The sequence below is a fragment of the Protopterus annectens genome, chromosome 1.part2 (genome assembly GCF_019279795.1).
Source record: "Protopterus annectens isolate FY-2018-M chromosome 1.part2, PAN1.0, whole genome shotgun sequence".
NCBI classification, from domain to species: domain Eukaryota; kingdom Metazoa; phylum Chordata; order Ceratodontiformes; family Protopteridae; genus Protopterus; species Protopterus annectens.
The window spans coordinates 507,630,036-507,650,035 of record NC_056727.1 but is presented as its reverse complement, the minus strand read 5'-3'; positions in this window follow the sequence as shown (position 1 = coordinate 507,650,035).

Genomic DNA, 20,000 nt, shown 5'->3' with positions numbered 1-20,000 from the left:
CATGTGTCATACACTGCCCCTGTCTGCTGTCTTGTCTGTCTTGTCTGTTTGCAAATACACCATCTCCTACACAACTTACCTACCCCACATGTGCCTATGTCCCTTCCCCAACATTCCACTCTCACCTTAAAAAAAATGTGCACCTGTCCCCAACAAAATATTGTCCTATACATAGCTCTCCATTTCACAAGTGTCCACTGGACACAAGTAATTTGGTCCAATTGGTTTGATAATGCAGTTATGTTGTCCTCACCCCTATCTCTGAGGTAGAGAGTACAAACACATGTACAAATCTGTCAAAGTGCACAGCTGTTGCTGTACAAGAAATGGATAGCTACGGTTCTTTTCTACACCCTTCATGCACATCCCTACCTGCCTTTTACTATGTTTATCCCCCTGCTTACCCCCATTTCACCACTTTCCTATCAACCCCTTTTTCTTTTCTTTATATTTTTTTTTTTGCAAGGAGCTGCACAGTGCGCCACACCACACACCTTCTCTTAGCTCAGCTAAATAGAACTTTAATGATTAAATGTGTTTATAACATTGTCAGACATATGTACAAAATAAACACCTCTGCCACATTTCAAATCCAAGGACATCACACCTACAGCACACTGCATTAACCCACCATGCCACACAAATCTGGATTAAAACAGGTGCTTTCAAAAAAATAGTGATTGCCACTTATAGTCATTAGGCTGTCTCAGCAGAGCTGCGCACTGCACTACACTGCGCAAACTAGAATTAAAAACTAATGGGAAAATGGGAGTGTACCTTGGACTCTGGTGCAATAATACACAACTAGACAGCCAAAGACATAATAATGGATGTAAGTGAGGCCTGTGATAGCAGGTACATTTACCCTTTTATCACCAGCATGTAGAAAGATACCTGCTAAGGCATCAGTGGTAAAGTACATGTACAACTGGGACCCTGGTGCAGAAATACAGCCATATAAAACCATGCACATACTGATGGATACAGACAATGTGTATCACAGCCTGTATGTCTGCACTTATATCTTGCAAATACAGCTGCTGCAGCAGTTACTCAGTAGCTCAGTCTGATAAATGCCTTGCATGCAGTACATTTTGCCACACACAGTCCTGGGTTCAAATCCAGTCTTGTGTTGCAGTTCAATTACATTATTGTGAAGACAGCAAGTAATGACTGACTCATACAATCTATATCTGCACAAGTTACTGCTAATTAATGTACTGCTATCCGGTTTTGCAAGTCAAAGGCCTGCAGCTAGGGACACACTGCACATATCTGTATAGCATAACTATATGTCACCTACTAATCTGTCATTGGTACTGTTGCATAACAGATGTACCTTAATCACATGCCTCGATGGGACTGTAAAGGATACCCTTACCCTGGCTCTGCTGTAATAACAGGGTTGCCACAGCTGCCACAGTTGCACATACAACTTGCAGGACTCCAAAGTGTTCACACTCCACCCATTGTGTCCTAGGCTGCAGCAGTAGCTGCAGCCTGGAGCATACACGACTGTATGTTAAGGTAGCTGCTATGGACCAACCATACCTCCCAACCCCCTATTACAAGGGATCTGGACACAACCACACTTAATGGGGGAGAGAGTCCCAGAGATAGGGACATGTTTTACAGTTTGCTCTTGCAAAGATAATCAGTTGATAGAATAGCAGCTATTGCATTAGCATGCATATTCTGATGGGTATGAAATCTGACACTCAAATGTGTGTTTCTTATTACTGACTTCAACCCACAATGATTTGCCAGTGATTTGCCAGACATCCACAATGTCCTGGGACACTGACCACATATATTAGGTGAAACTGTAGACATACTGCATAAATCTCTACATTTGACAGTTATGATACCTACCCTCTGTGATGCTATAGTCTCCATACCTCAGTACTGTCCATCTGAACAGCTAAGAAAGGGCCCCAGGTCTACATGAAGGCCTTATATATTGCACGGTGGTGGCATGTCATTGGTTAATGATAGTGCATGTCAGCTGTTTTGGCTGCATTTAACATATCAGAGCCACAGAGTGGTGCAGAGGCAAGTAGCTGCTAATGAGATGTACCTTAAAAAGACAAACAGCTGGTTATGGGGAACAAGTCTGTCTGAGATTTACCTCACACAGAGAACATCTTTGCAAAATATTACTGGAAGCAAAGTTCAAAAAAGGAATACTGCACCCCACCAGGTATGTAATTGATTTCTCCATTTAACAGGATGCAGATGGGAGGATGAAGGTATGGGGAATAGGGATTACAGCAGTAAGCCTGTCATAGACCTATGGTAATGACATTACATTGATACTCTGCTGTCCTACAGCTACAGGCATGCCTCTCAAGAGTCCCTGATTTTCACTCACACTTAGCTGTGTCCCTCTTAATCCTCTCTACAATGGATGCCTTTTGTAGAAAAGCTAGTGAATTACATGTATTACATAGTGAAAATAAGTAAGGGTGTACACTCCTGTAATGTCAAACAATGTACAGTAATTCACTTCCTCTCATTCTGTCAATTTGTCACATAATTAGTTCTAACATTTTAGAAGTATCCCTGATTCTGCCTGATATACTCTGACTAAGTCCCTGATTGGTTGAGAGCTATGCCTAACATACCTCTGAAACTCTTACAGCAACATATCTGGATAAAGCTATAATTAATGGAGGGACAAAGCCCAAAAAATAGGGACACTTGTTAAATGTTGCTCTTACAAACTAAGAAAGTTAATAGAATAACAGGTATTACAATAGCATGACTGTGTTTTGAAGGGTATGACATCTGAAACTCAGATGTATGTCTTTATATTCTAACATCAGCCCTAAATGAATTGCCAACATTTTCCAGAAATCCACAACTTTGTGTGAAAATGGCAAAAATATTTGGTAAAAAGCTTGACATTCTGCAAACATCTGTATAGTAGAGAGGTATGATGCCTACGGGAGACGTACACTACAGCAGGTTTACATTGTTTTCTGTCATTGTGGCAGACTGGTGTTGCTGGACTGTCCCAGTATAGTGGTTGTAATATCACACTGCTATTTGTCTGGCAGTGGGCCGTATGACATATTAGTGGGATGAAGCCCATAGGGGACACACTGCAGTAGATTGCATTGCTGGGTGTAGGAACATACAGCATAATCTGTCATGGCACACAGGGACATACCCCAGTATTGCTACTATCTTGGTGGTATCCACACATGTAGTTTGTTGCCAGATTGTGGGGTATGACGTGTGAGGGAGCAATGGATAGTACAGGCCATGATGGGTGTGCTGAATCTGTACATAGTGGACATCCAGGTATCTGATCCTGTAATGTGTACCCCAGTTGTTTTTCAGGAACCATGTACTGCAGATGACACACCCTCTTCTCAGTCACAGAGAATGAGATAATAGTGGATGCACTAAGGCAGTATCATCAGATCTTGTTCTCCAGGGAGAGGCATAATCGGGAACAGTGGGCAGTATAGTGGGTATACCTTGTGTGGGATGTCAATGGTATTGGCCAGCAGGACAGGACCTATGAGCAGGTCCAACACTGTGCCACAGACATGGTGAATGCTGCATGATGAAGGGCAGCTGATGTTGCCAGGGATAGTGCTACCACCGGTGGAGGGCCTGCAGTGGAACAACTACTTTTGGCCACAGAGGAATTCTTGGTGAACCTAGGAACATATGACAGCTCCCAGGCATCTATCACATCATACATCATGGAGGTTGGTGCCACAGAGTCCACAGCAGAGGAGTGTCCAGGTAAGCTTATTGGGTTCACCACTGTAATACTGTATCAGTCATTGTGGCAGGCTGTACATACCTGTACATGGGTGTCAGGTTTATCTGCATGGGTGGTGGGTTGGGGTTTGAGCTCAGTTGTGCACACATACTCAGAATGTCAACAATACAACCACAGTAACTACTGTACAAGTGGACATCTGCACATATTACCTTGTAGTGCTGCAACATTTGGTGATGCTGACAATACCTCTCCCTCACCTCTTCACTGGTCCATCAGGTATTGCTCAAACCCAGGGTTGTGTACCTGGTAAGCATGATACTGTTGTTTTATGGATCATATATACCCTATGAAAGGTAAGGGCTGCCATATTGCCCTATGTACAAATGTGTTTAGCCAGAGTAGAATATTTGTATGTTCCATTCTGGAGCAGTTAACTACAGTTCATAGACTAGGTATTCACAGGTGTGTATTTGAATGAACAGTAACACGTTTGCACTTATAGTTATGGGCAACTACGCAGCCTGGGATACATGAGGCAATCACTCCAAGATGCCTATTCAAACTCAAAAGGGAGAGGGCACATACTTGAGGCAGTGACACTAATACTGGAATTTCACTCTCAAGATAGGTGTACTGGGTTTCATGTGCAGTTCTATCACGTATAGTGTAATAGTGCATACCTTACAGGTATATTGTACTGGCAACTTTAACTGGATGTAGCTGAAGTGCATAGCATAAAGGTCTTGACTTGTATGTGTATGTTGTTGTGAGGTTGTCTGTTGTGCATGGGAGTGGAGATGATAAGATGTGAGACTGGTAATGTGGTTGCAGATCCTTATCTGTATGAGTCTGTGTGGATTACCATACATAATAGTGCAGGTAGTAATGTACTGCTTCTGTCTTGGTTTTCACAGGTGACCAGGGGGGTTGGAGTCAGTCTCCCTCACAACCTGATGCCATTGTTTCATCGGGTTCTGATAATGATGGTGGCAATGGTGAGGCATAGGTAGGGTTGTCGGGGTCTGAATCTGTCCCAGAGGTTGACATCCCTCTTCTGCCCCATTGTCTCAGCACACAATTAGTATGCCCACACATACCCAGTCCCCAGAACACACAGATGCTAGACAGTCAGAGGGTGGAGGCATTGAACAGGGAAGTGTGGCAGCTATGGCTCCAGTGAGCATAGACACTGGCCATAGCCAGAGAGCTAGCAAGGTCCCACACAGGTGGATTGAAAAGGGTACTTGTAGGAAGCCTGCTGTTCATCCACCACCTTTTACTAGGGTCACATCATGGGTCACTCAATGTATGTTTGGGCTATTATGTAGGCACAGGCACATTCTGAACAGAACGCCAGACATATCCTTAGGGTTATGGATGCAGCACAGTCTGACATCCGTGACTGCCTTCAATGCATTGGGACACCCTGGATCAGTTCACTGATGCAGTGGACAGATGGTGGGCTGAGACAGTGTCTGTCTTGGACCGTACATTGTCTGTGCTGGAACATCTGTTTGGAGTTGGACATCAGACCCATGGATGTAGGTCAGCAACACTATCTGCTGAGAGTCCATGTGGCCATGTACAGTCATGCACCCATAGTGGCAGTACCTCCAGACCTACAGAGTGAAGTGTGCTGCCCACACCATGATGTGGCAGGCCATGGGCATGTGGTCCTGGGTGGTCCCATGGGGTACACAGCCCCAGTGGACAGCAGTCACCATCACGTACTAGCACTGCATCTGACCTTGGGCAGGGTGGTGCCAGTGCTACTCCTGGCAGAGCCAGCTCCCATATTTGTGGCCAAAGATGGTGAACTGTCTACTCTACCATGTATGGTCCATAGCTGTCCAACGTACACATGTGTAGGGCTTGCACTGGGCTTGACTGTGTACACGCACACACTCAAACACCACTGTCACATGCAGGTCACCTACAGACACACACAGTACTTCTCCATGGCCCATGTGACCCGCACCCCTTCCTGACTCACACACATGCTGTCAACTGTTTGCCACAGCCTAGGCCTCCAGCACCCTCACACCACACCACACCCTGTTCATGTGATGATGCCTGTGCCACATCCCTGTCATCCTTGCCATCGAAGCAGGGAAATGAAGCTATGCGTCTAATGGAAATAGTGACTGTATTACTTGACATGTACTTGTCTAGTGCAGTATTGTTTTGCCATGCCACTTTTTGTGGTCTACAACAGATACTGTATGCTGGCATGTGTCATGACTACTCATCAAACTTTGTGTACCTTATGTTTTATGATGTTGTACTGGCAGTAGTGTTACACAATGATAGGTGTATCACGGACTTGTGTATGTTTCTGTTCCAGGTGGCTGAGGGGATAAACTATGGACACATGGTGGCAATAGAGTGGCACAGGATGGCATGGCAGCACAGCAGAAATATGACATCAGCAAGATATGGCAGTGTGCATGCATGGCTCCCTAGGTGCATATGTGTATAACAGCCCAACAGGGACAATGGGGACAGTCAGCGTAATCATGCATTCATACTTTGTGATAAGGTCTGCTACCCTTGATATGTGTCACCTGGGTTTTTTGAATCTACAAATCTACAAGGTGTGGTGATGGAGTTGACACATCTACAAAGATCCTGTGTCCAGTTCAGACAGGTGGTAGACATCAGTTATGATTGTCGTCTTCTGCATCCCATTGTATAACCTGCACAGGAGGTATGTCACAGCAGATGTGTGCTGTGCATGCATGGGGGGCATACCTCGCAACCTCTTACAGTAAAAAATCTGAATAAAGCCTAAAATGATGGGGGACAAATAGGGGGAGATTTTAAATATTGCTCTTACAAACTTAGAAAGTTGATAGAATAATAGGTTTTGCATCAGCATGAATTTTATGAAAGATATGGAGTCTTAAACTCAAATGTATTTCATCATGTAATGACTTCAATCCTCAGCTATTTGCCAGAAAGGAACAGATTTTAGGAGGAACACACCAAATATATGAGGCAAAAATCTGGACATTTTGTGAAAACCTGTACAGTTGAGAGGTATGATGGGGGGCCTATGTCATGCAGGTAGTACTGTCTGTGTCACATAGCAGTCTACCCAGTGTGTACTATGTCTACCATTTTGATGCTGTAGGTGGGTAGCACAAGTGGGACATGTGTCACTCCTGTCATGGCAACACAGAATGGTACACAGTGGGATCTGACACCTTCCTGTATAGGGACATACACATTCCATTACAGAAATTAGAGGATGGCCTACATTTGTATAGTCATGACACAGACACTATAGGACATGCTACCTACACTGTTTATTGCTGTACCATGGGAACAGTGTGGTTGCTACAGTTGTGTATTATGCCTGTGTGATGATGTGGTAAGGGTGCCATTGCACACAATGATGGAGTGTTGGGCACCACATTCAGTATAGCGGTGACAGTCTAACATTTACATTCATGTGAAACCTGTTGGTATTGGCAGTACAGTAATGAATGCATCCATACATCTCTATAACCAATGGCCGTCAAAGGTTACAGCACTGTATGTTCATACCTTCATGACATGGCTCCAGTGTGTGTGGTGTGCAGGCACTACATTATTGTGCTGGGATGGATGATATCCCACAGGATAGTAATGTGTAGTGGTTGGCATGTCATCTGTGTCAGTGGCACAGATAACACTTGACTGTGGTTTTGGCCATCCTGGATAAATGTTGGGTCTGTATGGGGGTCAGTGATGGCTAGTAATATGCAACCACCTGCTAATGTACCATTCAGAGGTCATTGACAGTGGTTGCGACTACAGAGAGGGAATATATAGGAGGGGTATGCCATTAATGGCAGATGATGAACCCCGCTGGTGAGTGGCATCAGTACAGCATAGGTCTCCTGATGGTATGTTCACAGGGTATGGCTCTCAGACACTTGCGTATACACCAGCTGAAATACCAGTCTGTACATGGTGTACACAGTTGGCAGTATGCCCTGCTGCCCTAATATTCCCATAAACCTTGTTGTAACAGTCAGCAAGGACATGGGTGGAGGTACATCAGGGCACACAACACACAGACTGAGCCAAGCCATCTCAGTATACTGCCCATTCAGGCAACATGTGCAAAGCACCCACTGAGGCATCCATGATACTGTCAATGTAGGGGTCACTACATGGCCCATTGGTGGCAGACATATGTAGCATAGGGACAATCTGACTCCAATAGCTGTTCTGTAAGCAGCAGTGCTCAACAGGGCACAGTTCCAGGTCCTCTACTGCTTCGACTGCATGTCACCACAGTACACGCTAGTACTGACTGACTGTGGCTAACAATGTTGGCTGCTGTCTGCTATTTATGAGCACTGAGTCACTGTGTTATGTCAGTGTCTTGCATGACGGTATTACAAATACATGCTTGGTGAAATAGTAATGGACATAAACCCCAATTGAATATATATGTACTATCCTTTCCATCAGGAAGACCTATGTCCTCGGTTAGTAGCACAGCAGTCTCTACATGTGGTGTACATATATAAGGGTGACAGGTAGCCACACAGACCCTGCCACACAGGTGTACAACTCATGTGCCACACATCGACATCTCTGTACAGTGGCATGGGATGAACCATATGCCATAACTGCAGCCACAGTCACCGGTAGGTGACATACCCATGCCCTCCATATACTCTTCCCTGAGCATGCCACTATCTGATTAAAAAGGCCATGTGTTGGTGTACCTTTCCAAACTGTAGTAGCACTTCCAGATGACAGTATGGCCCCTCATAGGGTCACATCACATCTTCAATATGTGCCCACTGCTGTTCATCTGCAATGAATGTCAGTGCCACCTTTTCCAATCAGAGTACTCATAGGTGATCTGTGCCATGCATAGAGGACAAGGTGTGACCCTGCTTGATTGTATATGCTGCCTATCTCTAGGAAGCATAGTAGATGGATTATTCACTCTAAGGACATTAACCCACTATGTGATGTTAGTAGTACATACTTGTCGAAGGCATTTGTGTAGCAGACATAATGCACCCTTGACACAAACCCTCCCTACTAGTATGGTACAGACAGCACCTCAGTGCACCTCATCACATGCCATCTGTATGATTGGCTGGGTGAATGTCATCTCAACACTAGGGGTGTGGCTGCATCTCTCGTGGACTTGGGCAATGTGTGCTGTTCCTGTAACGAGGAGTAGCAATGTCTCCAATTGTGATGGCTGTATGGTCATCATGCTACTGACGTGCACATCTCCTATTCCTGTGACATGATGTACAATGCTGTCATAGAATGACACGCACACGTGCCACATTCAGACCAGGAGCACTTCCACTCACTGCATACATTACATGACTCAGTACACACACAGTGCATGTTGGCTTCAGGTACAGTGGAAGACATACCTATGCAGTGGTACACACAACAGAGTACAATACTGGATGCACACACCACACCTCATGTCTGCTAGTACTATCCATGTAGGACATATAATGCTTGTTGATATCAGCAGGCCATGTTGTGGTCAGTCATTGGGGAGGCCTCATCACCCAAAAACAGTAAAATAATGCAAAACCTTACTGATGTGTATGTTACAAAGGTTATCATATGCATCTTATATGGATATACACATACACACAACAAGTTGGCTGCTGTGAGATTAAAACCCCTACATATCTACTGTTACACACTATAGTTTGCAGTACTTATCACATTTGCCACAGAGTTTATCGGATGTTTGAGTGTCAGCTAGCACTCTTAAGGTGGATGACATCAGCAGGCCTTGTAGAGGAGGGCAATTTAGAGACCAGCAGTTAGTTGCAGGGCATAAAAGTGCATAACCATTGCCCGGAGATAGCCCATATGGACATGTCCATAGTGCTACAAGGGGATATACTTTCACAGAGAGAGAGAGAGAGAGAGTTGGCTGATGTGAACCCCTACCTATCTACAGTTGCGCACTATAGTTCACAGTACTTATCGCACGCACCACAGGTTATTTCTGCTGTATATGTGATTGCAGGCACTGTACTTGTGGAGTACACAAAGTAGCCTTGTGTTGGACAGCATGTGCGGCTTGCAGATTGCTTGGTACTGTTATTGTATCTAGTATCCTAGGAGTGGGATACCTGTTAATATCCCTGCAATGTGTGCAGAGTTACCAGTATAGCTATATGTGGCTGGCTGCAGTTAGACAGGCAAACATGTGCCCAGGTACAGTTTGGCCTGTCCAAGGCATGCATTGAAACTATTATACATTACACCACCTGCTCACCTGTGTCTGTCTGCGTGGTGACATTCCATGTTATGTAGATATATGTGGAGAGTCTATGTATCATTGTAATATATATATATGTATATATATATATATATATATATATATATATATATATATATATATATATATATAACTGTATACATACACACACACACACACACACACACACACACACATATATATATATATATATATATATATATATATATATATATATATATCGGTATTATATGTATTTGGGGTACATACTGATAGATACACTAATCATGTGAGAAGGGGATAGGTACAGACAGATATGTATATGTAGCTGTCTGTATGTACAGAAGTATTTCTACATAGTAGGTATTTGTGATGAGGAAGCAACAGAACTGCGCTCAAGTTAGCTAAGTGTAGGAGCATGCTCAGGAGCATGCCCAGTGGGACTGTCAGTACATAGAAGGAAACTCCAGGCCAGAGCTACCTGTTCTCCAGTCTGGGATTTTGTGTGCTACAGACATTGGCAGTTGCACCTGTTTCTGCAGTACAGCACTTCCCTGAAATTGTCCACAGCATTCCCCAGCTGTGTGCTGTACTTAATATGTGACTGGGGTACATAATGTAACACCACACACAGGGTGACAGTCTGCATACCTCTTACTGTACATGTTTTTGCAGAATGTCCATCATTTCGCCCCATATGTCAGCCCTGTTCCTTATACATTTGCGGTGTTAAGGTAAAATATTGTATAATGCAGTCACTGAATAGTACTAACTGTAGACACATTTAAGTGATGGACTTTACATCCTGCAAATATCCTGTTCTGATGCAACCAGCTATTATACTAGTCACATTCTAAGTTATTCAGAGCATGTGTAATGTCTGTCTGCAGTTTTGGCTCTTTGTCCCCCCATTCTGTCTGACTTTGTTCAGCTTTCTTACAGTAACAGATGAGGGGTACGAAAGTCTGTGGGAATACCACCATAACACTACCTCACATGCAAAAGACATGGATGCTGCTAGATTCAAACCATCAACACCCATCACCCATACTAATGTTCCTAGCCCAGTATGCCACACCAGCCACCAGACAGAGATATATCATTCATCACACAATCAACAGCATGCAGACATACATTGTCATCCCTGCATTATGTGATCATACAATGTGTGCTCAGGTTCTATGTCACAGCCCTGAGATTGGCTATTCTGCTGATGTATCATTGTTGACTTACTGTTACTGCATTTGTATAGGAACACTGATTTGTTGGGGGTGGGGGACAACCAGCCCATGATCTGCTGGCATAGACAGTTGTGTGACTGTCCTGTGACCCCACTGTGAGCCATCTCCCTTGAATTATGTAGTGCATTTTCCAGTCATGTGGCCTAGTGAATATTATGCAGCACATACTATTGGACTGGGTACCTGTTGTTCCATGTGGCTGTTAGATCACTCCAAGTAGCCCAGTAACCCACTATATTCCCCTTGCGTACATGCAGCAGGTCAATACACATGCTACCATATTCTAGTACTCCTTACAAATGGTGTATGGGTGAGTGACTTACCTTGCGAATAAAGCAGTTGATGGACGTGTAGTTCAGGGCTGACTCAGTCTGATGCACGCAGTACAAATCCAATACATGGTTAGGTACAGGGTGTGTGGGCTGGCTGGCATTATTTTTAGTATATGTATGTGAGTCGGAGTAAGGTTTCAGTCCCTAGAGCCCTAGAGCCCTAGATTGTCATGCATGTGCTATGCATTGTCTCTTGGCCAAGGCCAGGGCATACTGGGCGTGCCTATGTCTGCCTACAAGGACATCCTCAGGGGGTTCCTCCTCCGAGTCCTCCTGTGGGTGTTACTGTGGGGACTGAGGTATTGGTGGGGGCTGGGTATCCCTTCCCTTTGTTGATCCTGCTGCAGCTGTTTATGTAGGATCATATTGTATAGCATGGCACATACTATAAACATCTGTGCACATGTGGCTGGGGAGTACTGCAGTGCTCCACCAGATACATCGAGGCACTGGAACCATGACTTCAGCAGCACAAACACATGCTCTATGATATTTCTAGTTTGTGCATGTGCCTCATTATGGCATTCTTCGGTGGGTGTGTGAGTGCATTTCTAATGGGTGTCATAATTCACGGTTCCAGTGCGTAGTCAGCATCCCCCCAGTAAATGGCCATGTGGGATGTCCCCCCAACAAACATCTGGTACAGCTGTGATGCATGCCAGATATGGGAGTCATGATAACTGCCAGGGCTGCTAGCACACACATTCATGATAATGGCCTAGGCATTACACACGACCTGGCAGTTGATGGAGTGATACCCCTTGCGGTTGACGTGGATTCTACCCTCCTCACCAGGTGGCACCTTAATGTGTACATGGGTGCAGTCTTTCACACCCGGTACCTCAGGGTAGTGTGCTACATGATAGTAGATATGAAGTGTTGTATACTGCTGACCCTCACCTCAGGGGTGAGGGGAAAATAAATGTACTCACTGGCATGTGGTAGCATGGCATCCAGGAACCGGTGTAGTACCCTGGAGGCTAATGACTGCAAGACCCCTATCGTGTCCCCAGGTGATCTTTGGAAAGTACCTGTAGCTAGTATCCTAAGAGCTACACATACCTTTGTTTCCAATGGGATGGGTTCCCCTCTGTTGGCTCTGGGTCTGAGTTGAGGGTGGCAGAGCTCAGTGCGTTTTTGTAGTATATCCCTTTCCTCCCTGTAGCACTCTACATTCTCCATCTCATGTAGCTTCTGGAAGGTTACCCTGGGCCCGAACACTCTTCTCCTTCTCAGTCAAGGCCTATTGTCAGCAGCAGCAGCATTGACTTCAGCATCTAGCACATACAGATGAAGCAGACCTGCAACAGCCCATAGCATTCCTTCAGTTAAAAATCCCAAGTCTGTACTCCGCTGGTCCAGAGTATGGGGGTGAACTCAGATTGTAGGGTGTATGTAACCTTTATAGTGCTCTGTTGCTGGTGCAGCTTGTGTGACTGGTAACCTATAATGCATTCCACCTACCAGGTAGGACTGGACAAGGACTGTAAATGGCCATAGTTTAATTGAAACAGGGGTCATCAGTCATTAATATGTCATTGGCTTTCTCAGCCAATTTTTTTATTTTTTTTGTGATAGCCTTCCTCGTTCAGCACAGCAGCACACCACGCAAACAAGCGCTATGAAGGTAAACAAAGCTCAGCTGTCAGTGTACACACCCCCATGAAGGTCACAGTCAGCGCGGCGGCATGCCACGCAAATATGTGGAAACATGCAGAAACACACACCCTGAAGATAAACAAAACTTAGCAGAAACTGTGCACCCCTGCTCAGTATTGTGGTGCACCATGCATACAGACACCACTAAACTCCAATCAGCTTACATGTCCTCAGACACATCCCCCCTTGATGTCAGCAACATCTTCTGTGGACACCAACATGGTTCTGTGCCTACACAGAAGGGATATGCACACATGGATACCCATTTGTGGTATTTAGTAACCCCACCTCATTTGCATAGGGGTCCAGGCACACAACCTGGAAACTACATGGTTCCAGGCCCTGCCTCATTAGCAACAGCACCATTCTGCCATTGTAGATACTCAACGCAGGATCTTATAATACATTATAATCACATACTATTAAATTTGTTTTTTTTCTACTCTTTTTTTTTTTTCATAAAAGCATGTTTGCACACTGTGGCGTGCTGCATAAATGTACCCAGATCATTAAAAAAATTTATTTATTTTAACTTATTTCCCCTATGGTTTTGGACACATAGTAGACAGTTATGCTCATATCTGTGTGTGCTATGCCATTTCTGTCCATCTACCTACATTTTTATAACCCCTGTTCTCTATCTAAAATCCTGTACATGGAATTTTTCCATGTACACTACGGACACCAACATGGGGTCTTTAGGGCTGCCTATCTGATTGATGGATCACTCTACCTCCCTCATTTGCATGAAATTCACCTGCTTATAAAGCGATTTGCACACCACAGATACTTCCATGTTGGCATGTGTGTGCACTCCGCACTGCTTTGTTTACTGAATCGCAAACCTGCTTATTTTTGTGTAAGCAGTGTGCCATGATGTCTACATGGTAAAAGAGACTGTGTAGGCTTTATTAAATTCCCCCACCGATGTAATTATAAATTCAATAAATGAAATATTGATTAGCTTTCAAAATTACTGTAATCACAAAAAACAAATCTGTTTTAAATACAGTACATATAATTTTCTTATCAAATCTTCTGAACCAAGCTACAAATTGGGCATTAAATATTTATTCATTTATTTAGATGTTTAACTGGGGTAGAGCACTGATCCATTGTGAACCACTTTTAGGTTCAGCCTTGGTAAGACAACATGACTCATTGTTAAAGGTTTAATTCATAAAGAATTTTTTCACATATAAATGGGAAAGGATTGCAATCAGAACAGTGAAAAAGATAATTAGAATGAAGACTTACAATAACGGCTGTATGAACAAATTGCATAACAGAAAATATAAAACTGAACAAACATTTTTGTGAATTAGTACCATGGTACACACATACACACACACACACACACACACACACACACACACACACACACACATATATATATATATGTAGGTATGTATATATATATATATATATATATATATATATATAGATATAGATAGATAGATACAGATATAGATAGATATATATATATATATACACACATATAGAAAAATGAGAGGAAAAAAGATACAAAAACTATAGTGATGGAAGTACGGCAGAGAGTAGATGTTCTTAAGAGGTTGTGTGTATTTGTTTCTTTCGGCTTTTCCCGGTTAGGGGTCGCCACAGCGGAACTCCGGTCCGCTAATGATTGGCAGTAGATTTTGACGTGCTGGCTTGCTGGGTCTAACGCACAACCTTCAACGAAGGAACGCCCATTCACGCATGTCACCACACAAGACGCTCTGAGAGGTTGTGTGTGTGATTAATGAAAATATTAAGAGAAGAAGGTGTAAGAGAATGGAAAGAAAAGCAAAATTCAAGTACTGCAAGTAGTAATACAAATTATGAATAAACAGATGGAAGGGTTTTAGGAATAGAAGTTAGGTTATGTTAGGAAGCTCTTTAGTGAGATGATATCTGAAGCTTTTTCTGAATTGTTTGAAGGAAGCAGAGTCCATTTGAAGGGAGTGATGGATTGCCAAAGCTTGATTTTAAATTTGATAATAAGGTATTATTTATTACTTCAGAAAGGTGAAAGGGAAAATTGTGAAAAAGCATGTTACCAATAAATGAGGTACATCCTCACCCATTCCCCGGACAGAGCAAATGTACCTGTAGGCAATATTTGTGCAAACTTCATAATAAACAAAAATATATGTCAGACTGCCACAGAGTCAAGACAAGACATCTCTTATATCACTGCAGAAATGTTAATTGATGCCACGAGTAAAATTAAAAAAACATTTTTTTTTCTACTGGACAAGTTGTCTTCCTCTACTGACCCATTGTAAAACCTAGTAGTTATGTTTAACATGCTGCTACTGTGAGCAGATGTTCCTGATCTATGGTGACAGGCTATAGTGGCACAAGTGTAGATAAGAGGTTTTATCAAACTTAAACAGTTTAAGTCCCATCAGTCTGGCCAGGAGTTTATGTAAAATTATGGACAAACACTTAATAGAGTTTATGCAGGAAATACACAGGGGACAATCTTCTCTTTGATATGAAACAGAATGAGTTTGTAAATGAGATATATTACCTTTTGAACCAGCACCACTTAATAAACTGACAGTGCCTGCTGTTTATCCTGTCCTTTTTAAGGCATGCAGCACTATTCTACATAAGGGAATGACTGGCAAATTAAAAGCAATAAAAGTCAATGCGCACGTAATCCAGCAGGTAAAACGATGGTTAAATAACAGCGTGCAAGTCATGATGTGTCTATCCCAGTGGAGTTACCAGTGATGCCCCATAAGGATCTATGCAGGATCCAATTATTTTTGGAAGATTCTTCTGAGATATAAAAGTCAGGACTCAGCCCAAGATAACCAGATATACTGATATTTGCAAACTAGATAACATAATCACTTCAATAAAATATTCTAAAGTTCTGCAAGATGGTCTGCAGAGAATACTCACCCAGTGAAATAATAATGACCTCATCTAATGTAATTTCAGGTAGCATCTGGAGACTTTGCAACATGGCATAAATTCTGATTACAAAATGTATGTGCAGGGCTGCAAGTCATAAAAAATGCAGAGTTATTAAAAATCTAAAGAGAATAGGAGACAATTTAAACTTTGACCACTGTGCTTTGACCACATTTAACAAAACTTGCTGTGCACAGTTTTCCTGTGCTAACTCAACCATGATTTCTACAAGTAATGTTTTAGCAGACATCTTAGACTGAACAAAGCATTAATTGCAGAAATAAAAAGAGTCCTTAAAAAAATTACGAAACTCATCACCACAATGTGAGCACTTCACTCTTTTCAAATCACCTTAGTTAAATTTTCTAAATCTATAGTCTATTGTACTAATTCAAGTCAAACACTTTTTCTAAGTGCAGCACAAAAAATAAGTTCTAACAACGGTCACAGAAAAGGAGTGTCATTCTGTGGCCCATCTAATTCTAAAAGGTGTATCTAGTCACTCCAGGTAGATGACTCTACCACTTTATACCCCTATTGATCTTAACTCATTACTGAATACAATATTGTACTTTGTAGCCTTCAAATAAGCCACCTGAATAAGTATAATTCTTACTAGAAAGATCATAGCCTTGTAAAACACGAGCTAATCAGAAAGACTTAAGGAACTATTACCATGTTCCATTTCTTAAAGGTTGTTAAGACGTGTTCCCTTCTGATGTATGAAAGACAATATCTGACCTGATTCTGCCTGGAAGACAGTGCCTGAAATGCACTGCTGAATACTAAAAATAAATATCAATAAAAAACATATGACAAACATTTTACATAGTGCCTTCCACGATTATGGAATAAGTTCTTCTTGCAATCAGAACAAATCAGTCATCATCTTCCTTCAAAAATAATACAGATATTTATATGACAAGATGAAATTAGTAGCATGAGGTTACATCAGTCAAGCTTATTGAAGGTCTGTAAGTCCATGTCATAGCAGAAATGGACACATGGATTCAGACCTGTAACTCGGCAAAGCAAAGGGAGATAGGTGTCCCAGGTGTAAGTTGTTGGTGGGCACATTTGGCAGATTCTCCTGGTTCAAGAGTGCACTATTGACATTGATTTTTGAGCACCAATATTGCATTTATGTCTTAGCTGAAGTGCATAAGTGCTTAGTGTAAGGTGAATGCAGTAACTGTAGCAAGAAGATAGAAGAGCTTTTTTTCTGACTTGGGTGACAATTTGGGGATCTGTACAGGGCTAATTAAGGTTGTGCATTAACTAGTTAAGAAATGATTAATTAATTTAATTAGTTAATTCTAGAAGTTTCAGTTTCTGATGACTGGATTTTTAAGAGAATGCTATGCTGTAAATATTCATGTTGTTCAGCTAATAAAGTGACCTGTCTGAACCTGTCCTCACCTGTTTATTTATATGCTTGTAAAAAGAAATGTCCATCTGTAAAACACCCCCAATATGTGGGACTTCATCATTAACAACTATCAGTTTGTTAGCAATTGTTCTGGCACATCAGCTATAATGAAATGTCCATCTTTCATCTACCTACAGAGTGCAAAGACCTCTATTGCGTGCCCTGATAACACATACAAATTTGTATGCCCTTTGAGAAAATGAACTTTATATTTCTTATTTCTGTAAGAGCATCTGACAAGTATTAGCACAATGTGCTGTCACCTTACATTATAAATCAAAGATGAGTTTTGTCTGTAACATCTGATATGCTGAGTTCTACTTTGAATGAAAAGTACAGAGAGTTTAGGTAGGACTTTCTAAGGTGATCTCTGTGCCTCTATTTTATTTCCTCCCCGTGGTTCAACATTAACCAGAGCATATATGTTCCTCTATAAATATTCAAGATGATAGTTTGGGTTTCCCAAGTTATGTAGATAACTCTCAGATGTTTTGCTGGTATCCAGACATATTCCACATTTAATAAATAAATGTCTTGCTAACATTTATGATCGCATGTCCCAAGGCTATCTTAGGGTGAACCAGATAAAATGAAAAGTTGGTTGTCAGAGGACAAAAGTCTAGGTAAAACAGCCACTACTGAATAACATTGTTCTGATACCCTTCCTAGAGAAAATAATGATATTCAACCCCTAATGGTTATGTGACGGTGGGCATTTAGGCATTACCTATAATTAACCACAGAATTTACCTCTTGAAAACTAACACACCAATACATTTTGGTGGCCTCGTGTGGAGGTATATGCATTTGTCTTAACCCAACTTGATTATCTGGCAGCTTTCTTTCCAAGAGTCCCAAGGTGGCATGTCCTAGTTTATACAAACACAAAAACTGTTTACAAGCACACAGTACATTTGCATTATTTCATTAATGTTCTATAATTAACAGTGATTGCCACTCTTGTGGATGTTTGTTTTCAAGGTTAAATCACTATCTTATAAAGGTCAAATGGCCAGGATCTTTCTGTCTTCATAAATCTCCTGGCTCTTTATCATCTAGTTTGTAGAGTATGTGAAGCTATGCAAAAAAAAATGCCCTTAATATCCTAAAGTGTGGCTTAATATACCGGTCACCAGTGAATTAAGAAATGCCTGCACCAACATTAATCTGAAACCAGTTTTTAAGTTTTCTTGAATACATACCATTGAAGGATCTGGTATGCCTGATTACATAGAAATCAGCTGTGATTAATAAAGTTATGATCTGAAATATCTAAATGGTAAAAATAAAGAAATAAAAACTGCCTGAAAGACATTTCCACTTTAGAGTTTTGTCACAGTACACCCTCATGCAGGCAGGTTTTCCTCTTGTACTCTGTTACTAATTTACCCCCAAGTTACTATTAGTCAGGGTTAAGAGTAACTGTTCTGTCTTTTTAAATATATGGACTTGAAACTGAGCTAATTACAATTTCTTTCTTTGTTCTGCTGCAGAGTATCTGAAAATGCAGTGCAGCTTGCATTTGTTGCATGGTATCGTATGATTTCTGTTGTTGTCAGGTTATTTTGGTTTAAAAGTCTGCAAGTGATGGTTATGACACTGAGACATATAAGGTGGTGAATATATGGTCCTCAGAGCCTTTGTCTTAACCAGTAGACTAAGAAGGCATTTCATTCCTGTGTATATTACAGTGAAATTGTGTTCATTATTTGATGTAGTGGTCTATACAAAGAACTTGCAAACAGATCTTTTGTCTTGTTTTTGCAAGAAAAAATTTTGGACTGCATATGTTAAGAATGCTTTTCAAATTAAATATGTGGCAGTGTATGGGTTATACCTAAAGCATAAATAATGAATGTTTACGTTCCACCCTGCATTTTAAATTTGAAAGCATACCTTTGTCTTACGTGCTCACCAGCAGTGAAATGCTTTCACTAAATATACTGCCTGACTGGATTTCTTGTCTCGTATTTGGAACTGTCAAATATGAGTGACACAGCTATAACTGCAATCAAAGTGTTAGAGCTAAGTACAGAATCTTAAGCTTTCAGGTCAGCACTTCCGATTGTGTTTTTACTGTTTGCTACTTGCCGTTTCTGCTAAAAATACTGCTTTTCTTTCATAATAAAGAAGATGAAGCAGTTTAGAAAAAGAATTTAGTTACTTCATTGCTATCCAGTTCTTTAAAGACCATTCACTGGGAGTAATTGATTGAATGGATCCTTCACAACCTTTTCTTATAATTTACTCAAATGTTTAGCAACCTCAGAGTTACTTATATTACACAAAGGATGCAAGGTGTCTCTCAGTATGAAAGATTTTTTTCCGTGTGTGTGTGTGTGTGTATATATATATATATATATATATATATATATATATATATATATATATATATATATACACATACATACACACACAC